Below are 15,914 nucleotides of genomic sequence, written 5' to 3'. Positions count from 1 at the left end.
TGTGGGCAGATGCAATGGTGAAGTGGGCCGAATGATAGCAGAGGACAATGGAAGTAAATGATGAAACCGCAGACCACTCACATTGTTGAGGACAATGAAAAAATGTGCCTGTCATTGCATCTTACTGGAAAACCTGAAGGAACCTTGTGGCCAGGCCCATGGTACAGCATGTGTTCCAAGTGTCGATCTTTGCTGCCATCTCGTGGCCATTGTGGGGAATGACATGTTAGTTTAGGTCAGCAGGAAAAGTGATTGATTCCATTGAAATATCAATGACTTTTGATGATAGTGGTATTTACAAGTGCATTGGAAAACATCTCAATGTCAGGACTATACAGTTACCTTGTGACTAGTCTCCAGAGTAATGGCCAAGGGAGGAATAAGCGTGTTTCATGGGACGTTTCTTTGAACTGGCTTTGTAGCATAACAGAGGCAGGTTTTTCCAAGTGCCAAATGTGCTTGAAAGTCGTTTGTAATTTGCTTTGTCTGTTGCAGCTTCCTAAAGCAATGTGGAGGTAAAATTTATGTGTAATTCTACTACAAGAGATACAAAAAAAGCAAAGTAAAATACCAGTGCCATCATTGTATGTACACGCCCTTGGCACATGTCTATGAGCTCATTTCTTCCCTTTCCCTGGACTTCATGAACTAGTTTAGGTTCCTGGTCTGGGTGCAAAACATGTGCATTTCCAGCTTCTGTTTCTAAGCTGTGCATTCAAGGGTGAAGAGTTGTTTCTCAAGTTTTGTTACAGAGCATCCTTATCATCACTTGGGTCCAGTTACTTTGTAATTCCAATGGCAGTTTATTTCAGAGATTCTGTAGAAGTTTATTTCAGAAGTCCCAAACAACAGCACTTTCTAGTCATCTATCCTTAGTGGGTGCTACCTTAAGTGCTATGAGGGCAAAAAATATATTGTATAGGATTTTGATGCTGTGATGCTGGTTGAGCCTTGCCTTAAATGGGGCTGGTAAAAATGTCAGTTCAGCCCCCCACCCTCTCCTACTGGCATACCCCACCCCATCACCTAGCTCTGGTCTCACATACTTGCCTTTACATCATTCAAAACTGTTTTGTTAAAATGCATCGAGACAGCTGCCATACCAGCTTGCATTAAAAAAATCTCATCACAACTGGAGAATGTGTGTGTGGCCATTCTCACACTGAAAATGGAAGAACATAAGCAACATTTTTAGCACCTTAGGCTTTGTCATCTCAAGAAAGGTACAAGTGCAAGTGTAAGGCAAAGAAAGATTTTGGGGGGTGTGTTTGGAGACATTGCTATGAGTGATGGAACGTGTCACAAATGTATTTTCAAGTTTCATTCTGGAGATTTCTGGCGTGCAGTTGCCCCACGGGTCCGACAGACCAGTTGCTGTAGAGAGCCATCCAAGGCAGATGTTTACTGAAGACAGACCATGGTGTGGCTCGCTGGAGACAGGCAACATACTCAAAGTATCCTAATCAAGCATTGAAAATTATTTGCACCTGCACAGTTAGGTTAGTCGCCCTGATGTTTGGGTTCCACAGAAGTTGCTGAGTACAAGGAGGGGGCCCATCTTGACTGCATATCCTCATGTGGTTCTGTACAGAAATGTAAGGAAAACATTCCAGAATAAATTGTGAGGGATGATGAGTGGTTTATGTGTTAGAATAATGTGGAATGGGAGGGATTGAGGGTCAGCAAAGGAACCAACAGCAGGCCCCTCCAAAGGGTGGTCTTCATCCGAGAGAGGTGATGTTGCCCTTGTGGTGGTTCTGGAGGGGGTCCTGCAGAAGGAGTTCTTTGTAGAAAGCCAGCAGGTTCCTTGCAACAAGCACTGCTCCCTGTCAGACCAACTGGAAGCACCGCCTGAGGGAAAGAGTCTGGAATTTGTCAGCAGAAGACACATAAGCTTCATGATAAGGTGAGAATGCATGTTTCTCTTTGGTGACCAGTGGGAAAAAAGGTTCCACCTTGGCTGGGCAGTCCTCATTCATCCACAGTGCTCAAAAGACCTTGCACCTTTGCATGGCCAATTACTTCAGTCTGTCTGAATTTCTCTTATTGGAGAGAAATTTCCATTCACCAGAAGACTGCAGAAGACAGCTGGGAGAGCTCTCCGCTCCAAAAGATAACAAAGTCGTGGGACCATGGAATAGTGAAATTACCTGAATGGTGGCAGAAGGCAGTGGAACAAAACGGTGACGACCTTGTGCAGTCACCGTGTTTGAGGGAAAATGAAAAGTGTGCCTGTCATTGCATCTCACAGTAAAAAGTGAAGGAACCTTTCAGCCATGCCATTTGTGGGACATGCGTTCCAAGTGTCGGTCTCTGCTGTCATCTCGTGGCCACTTTGGGGAATGACACCTTAGTGCAGTTCAGCAGGAAAAGTGGTTAATGGCAGTGGAATATCAATGGCTTTTGACGGTAGTGGTATTTACAAGTGCATTCCAAAGTGTCTAAATGTCAGCATTGTCCACTTACCTTGTGAGTGGTGTGCAGGTTAATTTTCTTTGTCTGTTGCAGCTTCCTTAAATAAGGGGGAAATAAAATTTATTCAAAATCCTTCATCCAGAAATAGAATACAATAAAATAAAATAGTTTAAAATAAAACAGAATAAGGTAAAATAACGCTGGTATAATTTGATGTACGTGCCCTTCTGGGCATGTCTTGAGGCGCATTCCCTTTAGTGTATCTTGGCTTCATTGACTCTTTTTGGTTCCTAAAATGGGGGCCAGTCTTACAATTGGAGGTTTTGTGACTAACCTGTGTGTTTAGATGTACAGGTTTTGTTTTCAAGTTTTGGTATGTAGTATCTTTAGCATCGTTCAGGTCAAATTATTTTTTCACTCGCATGGTGGTTCATTTTGGAAGGGCTGTAGGAGTCTATTTCAGAAGTACCAAGCAGGAGAACCCCCCAGTCACCCATTTCCAGTGAATTCCAGCTTAAGTTCTGTGACAGCAAAAAACATACTGTAAATGGTGCGATTCTGGCTAAAGCCTTGTTTATACCAAGTTGGCCCAAAAGTCAGTTTGGACCCCACCACCCTCGCTGCCCCCTCCCACCCTGTGATTCTGGTTCACTAACTCGTCTAACTTTACTCAAAAGCATTGGGTCAGACTGTACCATGACAGATGTCATACAAACGTGCATTGAAAGAAAAAACTCATCGAAACCACTGTTATTTGGGGGCCATTTTCACACTGAAGATGGATGAACATAAGGAACACTTTTGGCACATTAGGCTTTGTCATTTCAAGAGAGGTGAAAACACAACTGGAATGCAAACATAAAGATTGGTATTGTGGATGGAGAAGATGCTGTAGGTGATGAAATGTGTCAGAAGTGGTTTTCTAAGTGTCTTCCCCAGGATTTCTCCCACACGAAGTTGCCTCACAGGTCTGGCAGACCATTTGCAGTTCAGAGCCATCGAGTCCAGATGGTCACTGAGGACAGACCACACTATGCCATTTAGGAGACAGGTAACATATTCAAAGTATGAAAGTCAAGTGTCGAAAATCATTTGCATCCGCATGATTATGTGAATTGCTTTGATGTTTGGGTTCCACAGAAGTTAAGCAGGAGTGAGGATCTTTCTTGACCTCATTTCCACATGTGGTTCTTCTCTATGGAAATATATGGAAACCATTCTGCTTGCAAACAAATTGCGAGGGGGGTATGAATTGTTGAAATTTGAGAATAATGTGGAACAGGAGAGATTGTAGGCAAATGAAGGAACCACCACCAGCATCCCCTCCACAGGGCGGTCTTCATCCAAAGGAGGTGATGTTGCCTCTGTGGTGATACCAGAGGGCGTCCTGTAGGGGGAGCTCCTTGGGGAAATCCGCAACACGTGCTGCCCCATCAGACCAACCACAAGCACTGCCTGTAGGAAAGAGACGAAGCAGTAGACGGGAAAGGTTCAGGATGAGGTGGGAGCGCACGTGTCTCTTTGGTGACCAGGGAAAAACAGGTCCAGCCTGGCCGCGCAGTCGTGATTCATCCGCAGCACTCACCAGACCTCGCACCTTCGCATGCTCGTTTAGTTGGATATTCCGAATTTCTCTCAGTGAAGAGAAATTTGCATTCTCCGAAAGACTGCAGAAGGCACCTGGAAGGGCTCTCTGCTCCTAAAGGTAACCGTGCTGTGGGACATGGAATGGGAAGTTGCCTGAAAGATGGCAGAGGGCAGGGGAACTCAATGGCTATGACGTTGTGCAGTCACTTTTGGGGGGGCGGGGAGTGAACAGTGTGGGAGTCAAGCGTAGGAGTCAATTCACTTACAGTAAAAAGTGAAGGAACCTTTCAGCCAAGTCATTAATGGGATATGCGTTGCCTCTGTCGGTCTCTGCTGCCACCTCGTGGCCATTTTGGGCATGACACCTTAGTGCAGGTCAGCAGGAAAAGGGGTTGATTGCAGGGGGAGTATCATTGACTTTTCATAGCAGTGTAAGTTAGAAGCGCAGTTTGAAGACCTCCAAATGTCAGGACTGTGCACTTACTTTGTGACTGGTATCCAGATATCGGCCAAGGGAGCTGTTAGCGAGTTTTATGTGATATTGTTTGGAACTGGCTTTGTAGGGTAATAGAGGCAGGTTTTTACAAGTGGCAAGTTTGCTTGAAAGTGGTTTGTAATTTGCTTTTTCTCCTGTAGCTTCCTTAAGTAATATGAAGGTCAAATTAGTTAGAAATTCTCCATCAAGAGGTAAAAAAAGTAGAGTAAAATGCAAGCGCTCTTATTTCATGTGCATGCCCCTCATGACGTGTCTATGGGCTATTTTCCTCCAGTTTGCCTGGACCTCATTTATTATTTTAAGTTCCTCGTATGGATGCCACACTTGTGCATTTTCTAGCTTGTGTTCCTAAGCTGTGCATTTAAGGGTGAAGATTTCTTTCTCAAGTTTTGGTATGGAGTATCTTTACTATAGTCATGTTGATTTATTTTGTTGTTTTTACTTATTTTTTAAAGTTTTTTATTGATTATGCTATTACAGTTTTCTCAATTTCCCCCCCTTTATCCCCCTCCACCCTGCACCCAACCCTCCAGCGTTCCCCGCACCTTAGTCCACATCTGTGGGTTGTACATGTAAGTTCTTTGACTCCTCTGTTTCCTACACCATTTCTTCCTCTCCCCGTCTGTTCTACGCCTACCACTTAAGCTTCTTCTTCCCTGTACCTTTTCCCCCCTATTCTGGCCTCCCCTCTCCCCACTGAAATCCCTCCACGTGATGTCCGTTTCTCTGATTCTGGTCCTGTTCTAGTTGTTTGCTTAGTTTTTGTTTTCTTTTTGGTTTTGTTTTTCTTTTCTTTTTGGTTCATTTGTTGATAGTTGTGAGTTTGTTGTCATTTTACCGTTCATAGTTTTTGATCTTCTTCAATTTCCTAGATAAGTCCCTGTAACATTTTATATAATAAGGGCTTAACGATGAGGAACTGCTTTAACCTGACCTTATCTGGGAGGCATGTATCTGCCCTCCCATTCTAAAGGATAGCTTTGCTGGACAGAGTCACTTTGGATGTGGGTCCTTCTCTTTCATGACTTGGAATACATCTTTCCAGTTTCTTCCTGCCTGCAAAGTTTCTTTTGAGAAATCAGCTGATAGCCTTATGGGAATTTTTTTGTAGGTAACTCTCTCTTTTTCTCTTGCTGCTTTTAAGATTCTCTCTTTATCTTTAATATGGAGTAACTTGATGATTATGTGCCTTGGTGTGTTCTTCTTTGGTTCCAACTTTTTAGGGAGTCTCTGGGCTTCCTGGATTTCCTGGAAGTGTGTTTCCTTCACCAGTTTGGGGGAGTTTTCCTTCATTATTTGTTGAAATAAGTTTTCAATTTTTTGCTCTTATTCTTCTCCTTCTGGCACTCCTATAATTTGGATATTGGAACATTTAAAGTTGTCCCAAGGTTCCTAAGCTTCTCTTCATTTTTTTAAAATTCTTATTTCTTCATTGTGTTGTGGTTGGATGTTTATTTCTTCCTTTTGTTTCAAATAGTTGATTTGAGTCCTGATTTCCTTCCTTTCACTGCTGGTTCCCTGAATATTTTGCTTTATTTCACTTTGGGTAGTCTTCATTTGTTCTTTCATTTTGTGACCTAGCTCAATCAGTTCTGCGAGCATTTTGATTACCAAGGCTTTGAACTCTCCAACAGACAGCTTGCCTATCTCATTGCTTAGTTCACTTTCTGGAGTTTTGCTGTGTTCTTTCATTTGGGCCATGGTTTTTTGTTTTGGTGCACCAGTCTGGTTGGTCTGGTTGACTGTTTCCTTAATTCTTTGGTTATCAGAGTGCCATGCAGTTTGCTTTTCTGGCGCTTCTGGTTGTTTATTGATTTTAGATTGGTTATTATACTCCTTGTGGTTGTGCGAGGAAGTGAAGATTTTCTAGCTGTGCTTCCATCTTGGCCAGAACTTCAAAGAATCTGATTTTTTTTTTTTAAACTTGCTCCATAGTACAATATGGTCAATGAAAACAAACAAAGACAAACCAGTTCCAACCTTGGCTTTCTTCTGTCATCTCTTGTTCATATTGGAAATAACGCTTTAGTGCCAGTCAACAAGAAAAGTGGTTGGTTCTGGTGGAATGTCAATGACTGTTGATGGCAATGGTATTTAGACGTGTATTTAAAAATGTCTAAGTGTAAGGACTGCCCAGTTGCCTTGTGACTGGTTTCCAGAGTAGGGCAAAGGAAGCAATGAATGTGTTTTATGTGCCATTTGTTGGAACTAGCTTTATAGTGTAATAGAGTCAAGTTTTTAGAAGATCCAAGTGTGACAAGCACATTTGTAATGTGCTTTGTTTGTTGCAGCTTCCTTCAACAATGAAGAAAGTAACATCTATTTAAAATGAATTTTAATTTTAACCCAAGAGGTTAAAAAAAACCGCTATCATTTTATACATAAAAATCAAACAAACTTTTTGAACAAGCCACTAATAATGTGTCCCAAGTGTGCATCTCTGCTGCCATCTCGTGGGAAATCTGGGGAATAACATCTTAGTACAGGTCAGCAGGAAAAGTGGTTGATTATAGTGGAATATCAGTGACTGTTGATTTTTTTTTAAAAGACTGTTTCAAGGTACAAATCTCAGGTCCCAATGTCAGTGACCAGTTCCCTGGAATAACTTTTTATGAGCACATCATCTGGACCAGACACCGGATTTGGGGGTTCACCGTCGGTTCTTTGATTATATCTTTAAATTACTCTTTGTATATATAAAAGATATTTACTTCTGCATGTTATTTACCACACAGTTTACTCAGTTGTATTATTTATGATAAGTTTAGGTTGATATTCATGAGTTATCAAGGTAAATAAGATATCATGCAATAATAAAATTACATTAGTTTAGCTGTATAAAGCATGAAAAATAGAGCTTGGAATGAAACATGACGGTATGAAGAGTTAGAAATGTGTTAGTTATAAGTTCATTAATAAATAAAATAGTAACATGATTCTTAGCATTGTAAATGAGTTCAGGACCTGGAGCAATGGTGTTCTAGAAATCAGAAGTATTTTGTAAGTACAATTGTGCCCCTTATAGGTTATCTGAGGAAGTCATAATATGGCAAAGGTCCACGTTTTCAAAAAGGAGAACGTTGGATTGTGAGTTCTGGAATCTAAAAGAGTAAGACTGTAGATTCTAAGTTATTTTAAGAAATAATTATTGAAGGCTGATTTATGGGCGATGAAAAAGAGACAGTGACCCTCAGTGCTGTGTTTTATCACAGTGTGGTGCAGTCTCTTAAAGTGTCTTATATTCCTTGGCTTCTGAACTTTCACAGGTGTCTTCTTAGCCAAGGACATTCCTTCCCAGTTTTTGCAAGATTGTTACTGAACAAGGGTCCGAGAGGGGGCAATACTTGGCCCACCCAGGGATGTCAAAAACTGCTTCAGAAAACAGAGGCCCCTCCCAAGGACGGTATACTAATATCTTTTGGGCTCTTCTGTCTGCTGCCAATTGGAAAGATGTCTCTCAATGCCAGAGATTTGTGAAAAGGAAACAAAATGTTTATTTAGTGCTATTCAGGCCTAATGCCTTCATTAAAATATTAAAATCTTTAAGGGTATACACCTATACACACACACACACACACACACACACACACACACCGCTCCCTTTTCCCACTGTCCCAACTCCGGGTGCTGATTTACTCTGTAAATCAGGAAAAGAGCACACGTCCGTTTTTCAGGTCTCTGGCACTGTGAGCTGTGTCGCCTGTCCAGGCAAGATCTCCAATTAATCCAAAGTCATGTGGCACCTTTCACTGGCAAGAGTTCTTTGTACCAAGTTCCAGTCAAAGTCTCTCCTGCTTTCCAGGCCACTCGGCCAAAGGGAGCACCTCGGAGCTGCGTGGGCCTCTTCTACCAAAGCCTCACTCCACCAAAAGCACGTCTTTCTTCTTCACCTGGCCGCAGGGATCTCCATTCTGGCAAAGCTGTGTGGTCTTCCCTTTCACCTGGGAATGAGGGGGTCTGCACCCTGCTGAAACTGCGTGGCTCTCCCTCCTAATGGCTACAGGGGTCTACATCTTTCCAAAACAGCGTGGCTCTCCCCCTCACCTGGCCAAGAGGGGGTCCTCACTCTGCTAAAGCCACATGCCTCTCCCACAGGCACTCTCTCAGAGAAGCAGCCCCCAATTCCATCCTGGGTAGCAGCCACTCCCTTCTCCCTGGCCCAAAAACTTGGCCGCAGCTACTTAACATATCTATGAAACGAGTTAAAGGTTATAGATATGTTAAATGACCATTCCAGAGGTTAGCTGCAAAACTGTTGCTATGCAAAACAGCTCTCAATGGCCCTGCTCCATTTGTCCCTTCCCCCAACTGACACCTGGGTGGGGTGAGGACATCTTAATAATATTTCCTCCAATATTCCTATACACTTTGAGTTCTGGACACCATTCCAAATCTTTTCTGCCCCCCCCCCCCCCGGTGCACCCTGTATCAAGATGACTGACATTTTAATTTATTTTTTGTTGTTGTTCTTTAGCTCTCAGCCTCCAGGTTGTCTGTCCAGAGAGAGGCGTGATTTCAGATCTAGGGTGCAAAGTCACATGCTGTTTGTATTCTAATGGACTCTCCATCCTGCTCCATAGAGAGTAGGGTTTCTCATTGCTGAGACTGGGGGATTTTTCTCCACATTGTAGGTGCTCATTTTTAATCCTGACCTCTGTTCAGTGCATTCCAGTAACTCCCACCTTAACCCCACCCCAAGGACAGTCTGAAAGGTCTTCATATAATCTGCCAAATGTCCTCTTGGGGGAAAAGTCAAGCTTAGGTTGAAAACCTTGAGTTTGAAGCTGTGATCATCTTTGGAACCTGAGTGATCTGGCCTCACTCAGTGCAGTGAAAGCGCAGCCTCTGAGAGATCACGGACATGTCCCAGTGAGAGTAAGCGTTACTGTTATTTTTTGATCTGTCAGCATTTTTGGTCTGTTTCTGCAGGGCTTGGTATAATTTAGTAGTGCCGGGAGTTACTTCCTTCCCTTGTACGTTTGCATTGGCATGAAAAACTCGTTCTGGGGCTAGCTGCTTGGACTTGGAGAGTCAGGAATTGCTGCTTCATCGGCTCCTGGCTCTGTTTACATTCTGAGGACTTGGTTTCACTCCTGCATCTGGCAAGTGGGCTCCACTGGCCAGCTCCAGCTCTGGAGTCTGGCTGTGGGGTCCTGGTTCCAGATCTGGGTTCTGTCTCCTGCATCTGTGGCCTGAAGTTGAATCTGTGTCTGTGTGTCTGGGATCTGGAGTCTCTTTGGGCGTGGCTTTGTGTTCTGGGTGGGGGTGTGGGGTCCATGTGCAGCTCTGGCTCTTATCTTTGTTGTGTGGAATCTGGTGTCCAGCATTTGCCATCAGTCTCTGGTGTCTGGGGTTTAGCATTTGGGGTTGATGGTCTGTCTTTGGTCATGGGGACAGTTTTTGGATTGCGGCTTGGGTCTGGGGTTTGGCTTTTGGTTCTGGGTCTGCTCCGGGGCCCTGGTTCTGGAGTCTGGGGCTGTGTCCAGTCCTGAATCTGTCTGTGGCATCTGGTGTCTGTGAACTGATGGTCATGGGGTCCAAGTCAATGCCAGGAGGAGTTCCAGAGTTGGGGTCTGGGGAAGAAGGAAACTGTGTTTAGTGCAAATAGCTGTGTTTTGGTACTAATGGCTGTGAGTGCAGCGTGGCTGTTAGGAAGCTCAGTGTTGTTCCAGGTGAATCATGAAGCAGCACCTGTGTGGGTCAGCCCAATGCTGCTGCTGTTCAGTTGTGAAGAGTCTTGGCTGTGAGGGCCCTGAAGTGAGGCATTCCCAGGATAAATCCCCCCTCAGGCTGTGCTGCCCAGCACTGCTCTGCTCATTCAGGTCTGGTCCTGTCATCTCCTCTCTGCTCAGCTGCATTTGCACACAGAGAAGCACACTCTGGAAAAGGGGCCCCTCTGAGGGAGGAGATTGGGCTGGGGGAGCAGAGAAAAGGCCTGCGGTGTTGGTACCACAGCAGTCTATTTATTCTTAAATTATGCCAAGTTTTGTCTCGTACCTTTTTTTCTTTTACTCAAACTGAGAATGTTTTTTTCTTTGGTGTGTGTGGCAGGTTACTTGAATTATACAGAAAGATAAAAATGAATTCAAAATCTCAGCCAAATAGGTAATAGCTGCTATTGTTTTAAGTATATACCCTTCCAGACATCTCTCCTTGTCTATTTCTATTCTTCTACTTTCCAGGATTTAATTTATTTTTCTGGGTTTTTTTTATGGGTGCAAATCATGTGAATTTTCAACCGTTTCCCTGTTATGTGCAGATTGATTTGTACATTTTCCCATAGGATTTTAAAGTATTTAAATATTATTCCGTTGAAATGATTTTTTAACTCTAATTCTGATTCATTTGGAGGATTACTTAGAAGTGAATTTCATAAGTGTTAGGGTGGGCGGGGATAGGAGGAAGCTCCGGCTGGACTTTGCCAAGACAGACATCCTCACAGTAACCTGAGTCCGAGGAGGAGACCACCAATGCTGTATTGCTGCTTTGTTCAGAGGGCACCATCCCCAGTTCCCACGGGGAGCCAATGAAAATAAAAACCCCAGGACATTCCCTGCTTGGGTGTGACTTCCCCCGGCCACAGTCAGCAGACCGGGGAACCTCACCAGGGTGCACAAATCCCAATAAAGCTCTTTATTGCCTACTCTATGGCTGATTGACATTTATTTTTCGGCGGAGCCTAAGAAAACCTCTCAATAACTTCTAAGTGTGAGAATTTTTGGTGACCTTCACAACTGATTTCTAGATTATTTACAATGAGAGCCAGCAACTTCATGTAATTTCAGTCCTTTGAATATTTTTTATCTTATCAATACATAAGTGAGGTCTATCCTAGGAATACAAGGTTAGTTCAACTTTTAGAAATCAATGAACAGAGTTCATCTAATTTACACACACACCAAAAGGGAAAATGACATCTCAATAGAATTTGAAAAAAATACATGATAAAATCTAATATGCTTTCATGATTAAAGTTCTCAACAAACTAGGCAAAAAGGTGAATTTCCTCAACCTGGTAAAAGAGATCTACATACAACCTACAACTATCACATACTGGTGAAGACTGAGGGCTTTCTCCCTTTGAATATTTTTTGACACTTCATTTCAACATGGTCAATATAAAAATGTTCCAAGTGTGCATCTCTGCTGCCATCTCGTGGTCATGTTGGGAATAACACCTTAGGGCAGATCAGCAGAAAAAGCTGTGTATGGTTGGTTATCTGTGAATGTTGAATCCAATTTGCTGCTCATGGTGTTTCTCATATCGTTACTGAATTTCCTGAGGAGGTATCTTGTTTGTGAAAGTGGAATTCTGTATTTCTGATGAGAGAGGTTTGTTAAATCTATTATGACTGTACATTTTTGTTTGTGTCTCTGTTCTATATAATTTAGGTTTATCACATTGTTTATGAATTTGGATCTTCCTGGTAAATTAAACTCATTGATATAAATTGCTCTTCATCTCTAGTCATGCTTGTTACTGTGAAGTCCACTGCATGTTAGTATGTAATTTTTATGTGGTTTATGTTTGCATAAGACAGGGTGGGGCAAAAGTAGGTTTAGAGTTGTGAATACGAGAAACAAAGTTTATTGTTGTCCTATTTCTTAATAATTATGACATTATTTTCCATGTGAACAACTGTAAAGCTGCTTTTGCACCATCCTGTGTGTCTTTTCCCATTTTTTCACTTTCGATGTTTTTTCACCCCATGTTTTAGGTCGTTCATATTTTCTCCCAGTTTTTGTCTTGTCCTTTTATTGTCTGAACTTTTTCAGAGTACTGTTCAATTTTATAAAGTATACACTATTAATGTATTTTATCATTACACTGCATGTCCACAAGAGTACCTGATTCCTGGCTGGTTTTTTTTAAACGGACCACTAAAAATCAAACTTACAGATGAGGGGCGGGGCCTAAGGTCAGAGGCAGGAGTGGGCTGGAGGTGAGAGGAGGCCACAGATGTGGGTGGGGCTGTGTGGCAGGCATATTTAGGCTGGCAGGTTTGAGGGGTGGCCAGTTCTGGTGGAGAGATGAACCAGTATGTGGACTGGAGGTTAGGCGCTGCCAGCTGCTGGTCTCCATGGTCATGAGATGATGCTCACATCCTAACGTGATGCAAGCAATGTGGTCCAAGGACAGGAGGTGAGCTGCATGGGGGCTATGAGCTGACTGGACTGTGGGGGGCAGATACAGCCACTCTGTGGGGAGTACTAGGGGGGGGCTGCACTGTTTCTGGGGTACATGCCTCAGGTCCAATTTAGCCAACTACTTCCTGTGAGACCACTTTTCTTTATATATCTAAACTATATTTCAGTTATAGATAGCTTTGATAAATACAGATATAAAGATAGCCATTTTAACTCCCAAATAAGATGAAATTTTTCATTTGTTAAAGTTTCTGTTATTGCATAGCAATTTCCAATTTTGTTCATGTACATCCTGTACATTGTTAAGCTTATTCCCAGATTTTTTCCCTTGTTTTGCTGTTACTGAGTCTTTTTTAAAAATTATATATTTAACTTACCATTTGTACATATTTATTTCTGCATGGTATTTTCTCATCACTGCACTAAATTCTAGTTGTGGTACTTTTCTGTTGATTTTCATGAGTTATGAAGGTAAACCTGCTCTCATGCAATAATGACCATTACATGGTTGTTGGTGTAGGTGACCTAGAAATAGTTAAAGCTTGAAAGAAAACAAGAAGAAGTGAGATATTGTGAGGGGCCAGAAAAATTGTCTTTGTTAGTCATAAGTACATTAACGAGTAAATAAAATAGTAACATCCTTCTTAGCATTTTACATGAGTTTAGGGCCTGGAAGCATGGTGTTCCAGAAATCAGAAGTATGTTGGAACAGGCAGTGTGCCCCAGGTAGGTCGTCTGAGGAACACAGAAGGTAACGAATGTCCACATTTTCAAAGAGGAAAACTTCAGATGGTCAAGTGTGGAATCTAACAGAGTAAGATTCTTTGTTGTAAGTGACACCATGAATCAGTTATTAAAGTGATGTATGAGCAGTGGAAAGAAGCAGGGATCCTCAGATGACTACTCTGTGTAATCACAGTGTGATCTGGTCTCCTGAGTGGACAGATCTTCCTTTGCCTCCTGACCTATTGCCCAGGACCCTTCTCCCCAGTGTTGGCAAGGTGGCTGGCATTTTTTGTTCTTTAAGTTTCAGTTTCAGGCTTCCTGTTCCAAGAAAGGCAGCCTTTGAAATGTAGGATGCAAAGGGACATGGTGTTTGTATTCTAATGGAGTCTTCATGATACAGAGGAGGGGTTTTTTATTCTCAGCACTGTGGAGGTTTTTGACCAGAGAATTCCTTTTCCTGGGGGATTGTCCTCTGCATTGTAGGTGCCTGTTAGCATCCAGTACCTCTATTCACCATCAACACCCTCACTTCCTTTCCCCTCAGGACAATCTAAAATGGTTGCGTGAAGTCCCCTTGGGGGCAAAACTCACCTTTGGTTGAGAAACAGTTTGAAGCTTGTTTCATTTTTGAAATCAGAAAGATCTTGGTCTGGCATGCAGTGTTTTTATTACTGTGCTATGTAAATTATTTTCCACTCTGACTATGATTTATTTTGGAAAGGCATTTAGAAGTGTATTTTAAAACATGTAAACATAAGGACTTTGTAGTTACCTTATGAGTGGTTTTCAGATTAGTGGCAAAGAGAGCAATAAACATACCTTATGAGACATTTGTTGAAACCTGCTTTATAGCTAAATGTAGTCATTTAAAAAAAAGTTCCATGTGTGCTTGAAAAGTATTTTTATTGTACTTTGTTGCTGCTCACTTAAACAGTGAGAAAACACTTATTCAAAATTTGATGCTACGAGTTAAAAAGAACTATCATTTTATGTATATACATACGCAGATATGTCAGTGTGCATGTTTCTGTTTACTTTCTCTGGATTTCATTTACTATTTTAGGTTATAAGTATGGGCACAAAAGTTGCATATTTTCAGCTTTTATTTATATATTCATTTATTTTTATTTATTTCTTTATCTTTAGAGGGGAAGGGAAGGAGAGAGGGAAAGAAATACCAGTGTATGGTTGTTTCTCGTGTGTCCTCTGTAGGGAACTGGTCTGCAATCCAGGCATGTGCCCTGACTGGGAATCGAACCAAGATCCTTTGGTTTGCAGGCCCGCACTCAATTTACTGAGTTACACCAGCCAGGGCTCAGCTTTTATTTCTGATGATGTGCGTTTAAGGGTGAAGATGTTTTCCGTAGGCTTTGGCATGTAGTATCAAGCAGCTCTGCCTGTGCTCACTCTTGTTGCTGTGATTTCCCCTCTTCTCTCTGAATCCCTTTCTTTGTCTCACTGTCCTTACATGTAATATACAAACTTGCAAAGTGCCCTAGCTTAGTGTTGTGAAACTTTTACTGCACGAAGTCAAGGATCTACCCATATGAGACCTTGCCAGAGGAATACTGCTTTGGGTCCGGTACCTTTTCAGTGACAGAAAAAACAAATTTTGTGTATTCATTAACGTGTAGGTACACATTTGAACACTCTCTACCTTTCGGTTGTTGTTAACAGTGCTGTTGTGAGTAATCATGTATAAGTTTGTTATAACATCTTTCTTCAATGTCTCAGGTATGTGTTTCGAAGTGGAGTTATTGAACACAGTAGGGTAATTTTTTGAGGAAATGCCATAGTATTGTATACAAGGTCTACAATATGTTACATTTAGAAAAGAAATGATCAATCATTTTAATTTTTGTTTGTGATGACAAACATTTCTCAGTTTTGCTTTCTCAATTATACCCTTGGAGTGACCAGGAAGGGTATCATGCAGTGATGCAGGCATTGAATGTCTTCTCAGATTGTTTTTTTTACCACTCGTACATGTCTTCTGTCTACAAGGGACTGTCTACAGATCATTCTGTCTACCTGAACGATCTGGCTTTTGTGCGCAGTATTTTTATCATCACTCAGTTTAAGTTATTTCTAATTCCAATTGTGATATGCTTTGGGGGTTATTTAGAAGTGTTTTTTATTTTTTTATTTATTCATTTATTTATAAAGTGCCAACAAATGTTTAAAGATTTTATTTACTTATCTTTAGAGAGGAAGGGAAGGAGAGAAGAAGAGAAGCATCAATATATGGTTGCCTCTCATGAGTCCCCTGCTGGGAACTGGCCTGCAACCCAGGCATGTGCCCTGACTGGGAATCGAACCGCAATCCTTTGGTTTGCAGGCCTGTGCTCAATCCACTGAGCTACACCAGCCAGGGCAGAAGTATATTTTATAACATCTATATAAAAGGAGTTTCTAGTTACCGCCTGTACCTGATGTCTAGATTATTAGCAATGAGAGCAAGTAACATACCCTGTATAATTTCAGTGAGTTAAAATTTGTTGGAACTTGCTTTATAGCACAATATGGTTAATTTTTTTCAATT

Source organism: Sturnira hondurensis, unplaced genomic scaffold (genome assembly GCF_014824575.4).
Source record: "Sturnira hondurensis isolate 20B ecotype Veracruz unplaced genomic scaffold, ASM1482457v3 Scaffold0006413, whole genome shotgun sequence".
In the NCBI taxonomy this organism is placed as follows: domain Eukaryota; kingdom Metazoa; phylum Chordata; class Mammalia; order Chiroptera; family Phyllostomidae; genus Sturnira; species Sturnira hondurensis.
This window is presented reverse-complemented; position numbering follows the sequence as displayed.